Below are 8,193 nucleotides of genomic sequence, written 5' to 3'. Positions count from 1 at the left end.
GAAGTAAAAATTAGAAAACAAATGAAAAACTTAGTTTACTTTAGAAGAATTACACACTGGCAGACAGAAGGCAAAGCAGCAGTGGCAACAGCTGACGCTTGAAGTCAGCATGTTCAGGAGAGAAGCGGAAACTGTCGAGTCATCCATCAGGGCATCGCCCGACCGGTTCACGTGTTTTTCAATTGTCACATGTGATCAAAGGCCCTCGCCTACATTCCAAGAGCCAATGACCGACTTTAAGAAGATTCTTCGAGAAGCTTTTCAACATGATAGAAGAGGCAATGACCGTGAAGTCGTTCACCTCCAGTGAACTGAAGTGAATAAATATGCGAGGCGCAGTGGGCCTCACAAGGGAAGAGTATCAGTAGTTTTCAGTCAGTTTCGGTGCTCAAGACCGTCATGCAAGAAGAGACTACATCATGCACAGACGCACCAAGTCCACCGCTGTAATGGAATAGCAAGCAGCAGACTCGGCGCCAGAAGACAGAAGTAGAAGGTATTTGAAGACTGATTTCTACGTACCTGGGTGACTCGTGAGGATGGGAAGGAGACGGCCTCAAATCAGCAGTCACCTGTGAGCTGGGATGAAGATCTAACAGCCAAAGACTGGGAAGTGGGAGTCCGTTGTTCGAGTCCGGGACACTGGCCTTCCCCCACAGTGCCGCTCAGCTGGCCGACGCACAACACTGACACACGCGGCCGCTTAGAAAAGAGAAACTCTGGGACGCCACATCCAATGTATCACCATACGATTCACGGCTTTGTTCTCAATAATCAAACGAGCCACGGCACGGGACGCGTCTCCAGTCAACTGGGCGAAACAGCGACATGAGATACACACCACCAGGCATAATCAGACGCCACCACTGCCGCAGCAGAAGGCTTCGCAGATCACACAGCTGCGGTTCTCCCAGCTAGAACAGTCCAGTAAGAAAACCGTTGTACAAATTTTCAATAACAATTATCTTATGTGAAAATGCTGTTTCATTCTACCTCATACCCAAGCCAAGGAAGAATCCACCATGCCCACGTGTTGATAAGAGAGAAAATTTAATTTACTTAGTATTTTCACCTGGACATAATGCCTTAGAATTAAATGCCCATTGCAGTAATGCTCATCCTGAGAACTGACTAGCATCAAAAGAGAAATCTCAGTTACATTTAGTAGCAGAAGTGTTACGTTTAGTGTCAGAACTGTTGCACAGATGCTTATAGGGAGATCAGATAGAGTTCTCCTCAAGGTCATTAGCATACAGGTTCAACGACATGATAGCTCATTTTGAAATGGAGGGTTGAATACTACAGCTCTGAGTATGCGAATTTATCCCACGAATGTGAGAGTTCTTGTGACTCTGTCCACATATAGGGAGGGGGCGGTGGCTATTCATAATAAAATATTACTGAATTTATTAAATTTTTCGTCTAAGGAGCATAGTTTTGCGCCTCCTCTCTACAAATAGCTATTTTCTACCCTAAAAAAACAGTATTTGTGTCATGTGATGTAGGCTTTGTAACAGTGTTCATGACATGTCCCTATGCATAGGGCTCACACAAGGTGATGGAGGGGTGGTTTAACAATGATAGAGAAATGAGAATCCTGCTGTAATATCATTGGCTGATAGTGTCATAAGATGGACATGATGATACATGTGGTTGACATGAAACTCCTCAAGAGTGGAGATTTGGATCTCGAGTTATTGTGTGAAATGCATTGAAATTACGGAAAAATTGATAAATTTATGACAATTGTATATATGTGGAACTTATGAAAATATTATAAAAATGTGGATGGATAAGAGTACTCACATGCTCATCTGGGTGTTTGCAATCATTCCATTCCTCCATCATCAGAAATTACAACTGATGGTGCAAACTACTCATACTTATGGGGTTAAGTCCTGCAAGATACCCTCTTGTTTCACAATTGGTCATGCACCATGAGTCATAAAAATGAAAGGCACAGTGTGTAAAGATTTTGGTATCTGAATGACTACTACCTAGGACACCAAAACAGCAATCATATACCTGGATGCACTATGCACCACCAATATGAAGAAATAGTGCTCAGGGTCTCATTAAAAAGAAGGATAGCAAGGCATCTGCAAACCCATCATGTGGAAGATGTGATTAAATGTAAACACCATCACCTCAGAACAGCTGTTTGCAAATCCTCCACAATGTGACAAACTCTTCCAGTTTCCATTTATTGTGATGTCCTCCATATTTTGGTCAATAAGAAACACCTCCTCTGTATTTTATATCAAACATCCTGTGTGTTGTGGGAGCAGCATAGTTTTCACCATGCAATTTTGAGCTTTCTGTGAGAGCCAATGGATCAAAATGTGTTAATATTGGTTTAGCACCTGACACAGACCTTAAAGTCACGGTAGAAAAGCAAAATGTATGCCAATACCCTAAGCTGCAGCTACACACTGCTTGGATGTGCTATAGCATAAAAAACATGGTATCAAATTGTTTATGAAAGAAAAACACAGGAACCCTCCCCTGTGACTGATAGTCTGTGGGATATGGTCCTCCTACAGTGGGGGTAACAAACTTTACACGGAGTCTGTGCATGCAACGTTGATAACTAACCAACTGCTCAAGTGGGTCAATAACTTTATATTTAGTAGGATTGCCACATATGCTCAATGTCATCATACAGACAGTGTATGTTTTCGATGTACTGGAACAGAGGGACATGGTAATATCAAGTTTTCCTTTTTCTCAGTTTCTTTGTGCAGTCCAGATATACTTACATTGCAAGCTATTATATGGTGTGTGACAGAGGGTACTCTGTACTATTGCCAGTAATTACCTTTACTATTCTATATGCAAACACAATGAGGAAAGAGTATGCCTATATTTCCCCATATGAGTGCCAGTTTCTTGTATCTTATCTTCATGGTCTAACGTATGTTGGAGACAGTACAGTCCTTCTGCAGTCAGCTTTAAACGTCGGTTCTTAATAGTGTCACTCGGAAAGAACATCGTCTTCCCTCCAGGGATTCCCATTTTTGATACCTGGTGAGGGTAATCCGACAGCTTGGAAAAAAATACTCACTGTGCAAAGTGACTCTCATTATCAGTTTAATTAATTGGTCTATCAATTTGATATCAATGATATGCCACCAGATGGGGGAAAATGATTTCCAGTTATAAGAAGGATATAGATTCACATGGACAACTGATATTTCCAGAGTCAGATTCGCCAGGAGAAAGTATTTGTGGTACTTCGCTCATTGTTGAATGCCACCAGACTGGGATTGCAGTCGTAACACTTAGCTGTAATTACACCAAGAAATATGTGACTGGCCTCCTAGGACGACTCTGTCTGATGTCCTGGTGCATGGAAGATGCAGGCAGTGACCATAACCAATGGGCATTTCCAGTTTAATGCTATCGCAAGTGGCGGGTACCAAGAAAAGTTCCAGCTGGCAGGCTAGTCTGCTCTTGCCCACAACCATGGGGACATGTCTTGGCAGTGGTCCTCAGAGTGCCCTCTGGATAGCTGAATAGTGAACTAGCCAGTATGCTGATAGAGCAGCAGAATATTTGGATGATTCGTGAGGGAATTCAGTATGATGGTGTATGCGCTGCACGATTATTTGCTCTATGTAAATTGATGAGTTGACTGCTTCGTGACAGCCTCTTCCATCTCTGAGCATTCAGCACAGTTCATGTATGTATGCCATGGGATAAGAGTGCAGCTGCCAGCGTGGCTGGCGGTCGTGTGAGTCACACTCGAGTGGAGCGAGCATGGATACCTCACAGTCAGCTGATGGCATTAGCTTTGTGATCATAAGTGTTGCATATATTCTCCGTGGAAAATTGAGCGATTCAATCTCGATCATTGACAAGTGCTGCTGCTGGACGTAATGACAGCTGTGAGGACCGGTTGGGTCCAGTGCTTCGGTAGCTCGGTTGATTGAGCACTTGACTGTGAAAGGCAAAGGTCCTAGTTCGAGTCTCGGTCCGACACACAGTCCTATACTGCCAGAAAGTTTCATAGAAGCGCACACTCCGCTGCAGAGTGAAAATTTCATTCTGGAAACATCCCCGAGGCTGGGGCTAAGCCACGTTTCCACAATATCCTTTCTTGCAGGAGTGCTAGTTCTGCAAGGTTCGCAGGAGAGCTTCTGTAAAGTTTGCAAGGTAGGAGACGAGGTGCGAGTTGATTGTAGCATGCCTGAACATCATTTCAAAATGTTTTCATCCGTTTTATTTGCATACCAGCACACATTCGAAGTGAAAAGGCGTAATTTTAGTAATTTCAGAACGATTTCCTGCTCGCATTCGAAGCAAAATGGCATAAATTTAATGCCATATTTACAGTGTGCTACAGTACATTAGCACTTGATAGCTACCCGTCACTGTCATTCAACCTTATCTGTTTGTTCACTGTGGCAGAAAACCTGTTCAGAATTTAGTGTACTATTTCCACAGACCTAAAGACCCGACACAGAACCTGATGAACCATATAGGTCTCTGGATATATGTTCGACTCACACTATTTAACGTGGTGCGTATCAACCGATTTGAAAGACAGTTCCCACAGTCTTCGCAGAAATACTCTTTCTGTAAATATTGCCGACCACCGATCGCAGTTCCTCTGTAAATAAATGAATTTGATTACAAAAAAGCTACATCTGTTATTAATTCCATGCACGTGGGAACAGTTGTTACCCAGTTATAATGGTTTTGTAAAATTATTTCGTATGTTTTGCTTGCGATTATTGCTCTGAAAATATAACTTGCCTTTGCATGAGTGATTGTAGGTATCACATGACGTGTTGCTCTATCCTCTCATGTGTTACATTTTATAATAGGAGTAATATCCATATCGAGTTTTTATTATGCAGAGGTGTCAGTTTGTGCGTCTCAAGCTTTCAGTGCTTTTCTTTCTATTAAAATTTAATGTTTAACGGAGACATGAAAACAGGGAAATGTAGATGACTTGCGACATATTTAATATGTCGCAACTAGTTTACACTTCCCTGTTTTCTTTACTCCGTTAAACATTTTCAGTGCCTGAATCGGAATGTTGTAGACGTTGGGTAACCTCCAAACAACTTTTCTCAGTATAATACTAGGGAGGGAAGACGAGAGATTAACGTTACATTCAGTAGGGTAATAAGAGTTGAGGACCAAGCTCGGATTAGGAATTACGATGAAATAACTGCCGTTTTCAGAGGAGTCATCCCAACATATGTTCAAAGAGATGCAGGGAAAACCACGAAAAATCGGAAATTGGTCGTTTTGTGAGGGATCTGAACTATAATCCTCCTTAATGTTGATCAGGTGCCTTAAACATAGCGCGTCGTCGGTGCATATGAGTACGCACGCACATGCGCGCGCACACACAATAAATGCAATCGGCTTTTTGTTTTTCGTAACTGCCACAGTTCCCTATATCTTTTGTTATTTTTTTACGTTTATGCTGTAGGTTGTAATGTCGTTGCATTAATTTGCTATGAAAGCGATGTTGCTATTCACGACCATAAAAGTGGGTTAAAAGCTGTGAGCTGTCTGGGGATTTTAACCTTGCCTTACTGAGCAACTGTTTCACCAGGTATCCAGTCGTAACTGCCACAGTTCCCTATATCTTTTGTTATTTTTTTACGTTTATGCTGTAGGTTTTAATGTCGTTGCATTAATTTGCTATGAAAGCGATGTTGCTATTCACGACCATAAAAGTGGGTTAAAAGCTGTGAGCTGTCTGGGGATTTTAACCTTGCCTTACTGAGCAACTGTTTCACCAGGTATCCAGTCTAGCTTACCAAATTCCCAACCAGATTAACATTAATTATAATCTTTTAACAGTCTCATATATATATATATATACACACAAAAGAGAATTTAAATAAAAAGAAATAAACTAGTTTTTATTTGGAAATTTATTTTAACATTGATCACTGAAATTTCAGCATATTAAACTTGATTCATAACTAAACTGGTGCCTTATTTAGGATTGTGAAAATGTGAGATTGTAATCTTATGGAACACATCAAATATGGAGCCAAGACTGGGAGACTGCATACAACACTGCATTCATAAAATAACACACAAACAACGTTGAAACATATGCAAAAGGAAATCAACCACAACCAACCGATTCAATTTTCACCCAAAGAAGTTACGTTCGTAACATAATCCTGTCCATCATGAAATTACCACACACTGGTATACTAAATTCATACTAACTCTCTGTGTAATCTTCCCGAAAAGAATAGCTGAGGGCTACTTTGATGCTTACACCACATGCTTCACGTGGTCAACTTGGTTTACACAAAGAGTGTAACTCCACAATAATTTTGATAATTAAAATAAATTACATCGAAACGCAATTTACTAAAGAAAAACCTCGAACTGGTTACTATCGTCTTACTATTAACCTGATGGGTCAAACAATTGTATAAGCACGTGGTACTGGTCTCACAAAGTACACCCCACGTGGGTTGAACATAAAGAAAAGTTGCTATATTGAAAAATATTGTCAAGACGAGACGTTATAATCTCACGCACATTCGCATTTAAGATTGATGATCTTAGTTAGAGTTACTGATCAACACGTGGTTCCACTTAACTCACAAAGTCGTGACAAAGCAACTACCAGAAGATATTCTGAACTTCACACGCGAATTACACTGTGTTGCAATTTAAGATAACATTAGATATTTTAGAGCTAAACCTGAAATAAAGGTGATTAAATTTTCAGTTAGGCTGAACTTAAGAAATCCATTGTCCTACGGACTTAGCAGACACGCGCTTAGCCGGAGATCTTACGACTTCAGACGCTCGCCGCAGACAGACTGCTGTGGTCCCTTCCTGAGGGTGGCTCACAAATACAAATTCAAATACCAACATGACAAGGGATGGACTGGACCATACTAAGAATAGAAACCTCTCTGCTTTTAGAAAGCGTAGCTACCTGTTCCGACGTTGGTCCTACTGTTCTCTAGCAGACAGGCTTGTCTGCTACCCTCAAGCATGCAACTAGAAATACATTTGCTCATTCATCCTCTCACACAGAAGGGAAGGGGGATGACAGTATTTTATCATATACAGTATATAAAAGAAACCGGATGTAGGTTCCATATGAGACTGTGTGACATGAATTACATATAAACTGTGTTTTAAAGTTTAGTAGTGTGACAGATCGTTCTTGTTTATGTGTAAAAGTAACACGTTCCACTACTCAGTCTCCTCCCAGATAGTCAGAAACGCCACAGTAAATTTAGAAGAGGAATTTATGCCGTAAATGACAACAGATTTAAGAAATTAACATGAAAGGAATCCAGCAGAGACCTTTCAAGGTCTCGTTGTGTGATGAATAGGAGAACTCTTTAAAAATCTGGAATGGTTTCGCATTAGTTGTTTATATAGCTTATAATGACTACATGACTGATTTTCATCGTTTGGGGCTACACACGGCATAAAAATGCCTTTTAAGGTAGCCTCTCATTCAAATGAACAAAAAATAGGCAACACTATTTTTTGTGAGACAATGAAAAGACATAAAGACATACAACGGATCTGTTTGCTGGTTATGATTGATCACACTTTGAACTTAGTTTTACATTTTGAACACAAAAAAGTTGTGCCCGTAATTACAGTTTGATCATGGCTAGAGAGTTTGAAGTATGCAGACTGCGTGCAGTGTAGCCCCTCAGGAGTTATCTGAAATCAAAAATGGATAACATCAGTCGATATTACGTTACATTTATGGGAACTTATACCTGACCATAATGAAGTAACCTAATATTTAACCATATGGTGCTAACTCGAACTATGAGTTCGGTTTTTCGGGGGTTTGTTTCACTCTTTACGGCTTTACAAAAAATAGTAGTGAAGCTTTTCATATATTATAGGCACAGCTCCCAAGAAATGTATTTACTTTTCTCCGCTAAAAGGTAGACGTTAATAGGTTGAACCATCTGGAAAAATCGTTGCTCACGAAACACCTGTTTAAAGTTTAGGAACAAATTATATGTGTATTATTAGTTCAATTTTCGTAGACTCAGTCTGGCTTCAGCAGCCAGAGACTGCGATCATGTGTGTGCGTGGGTTGCGTTTGTGTGTGTGTGTGTGTGTGTGTGTGTGTGTGTATGTCTATTTCCGATGAAAGCGTTGACTGCCGAAGGCTTACTTTCTGACACTCTTTTTGTTGCACCCTGCAACTCAGCTTCTTCG

The sequence above is a fragment of the Schistocerca piceifrons genome, chromosome 2 (genome assembly GCF_021461385.2).
Source record: "Schistocerca piceifrons isolate TAMUIC-IGC-003096 chromosome 2, iqSchPice1.1, whole genome shotgun sequence".
Lineage (NCBI taxonomy): Eukaryota > Metazoa > Arthropoda > Insecta > Orthoptera > Acrididae > Schistocerca > Schistocerca piceifrons.
This window is presented reverse-complemented; position numbering follows the sequence as displayed.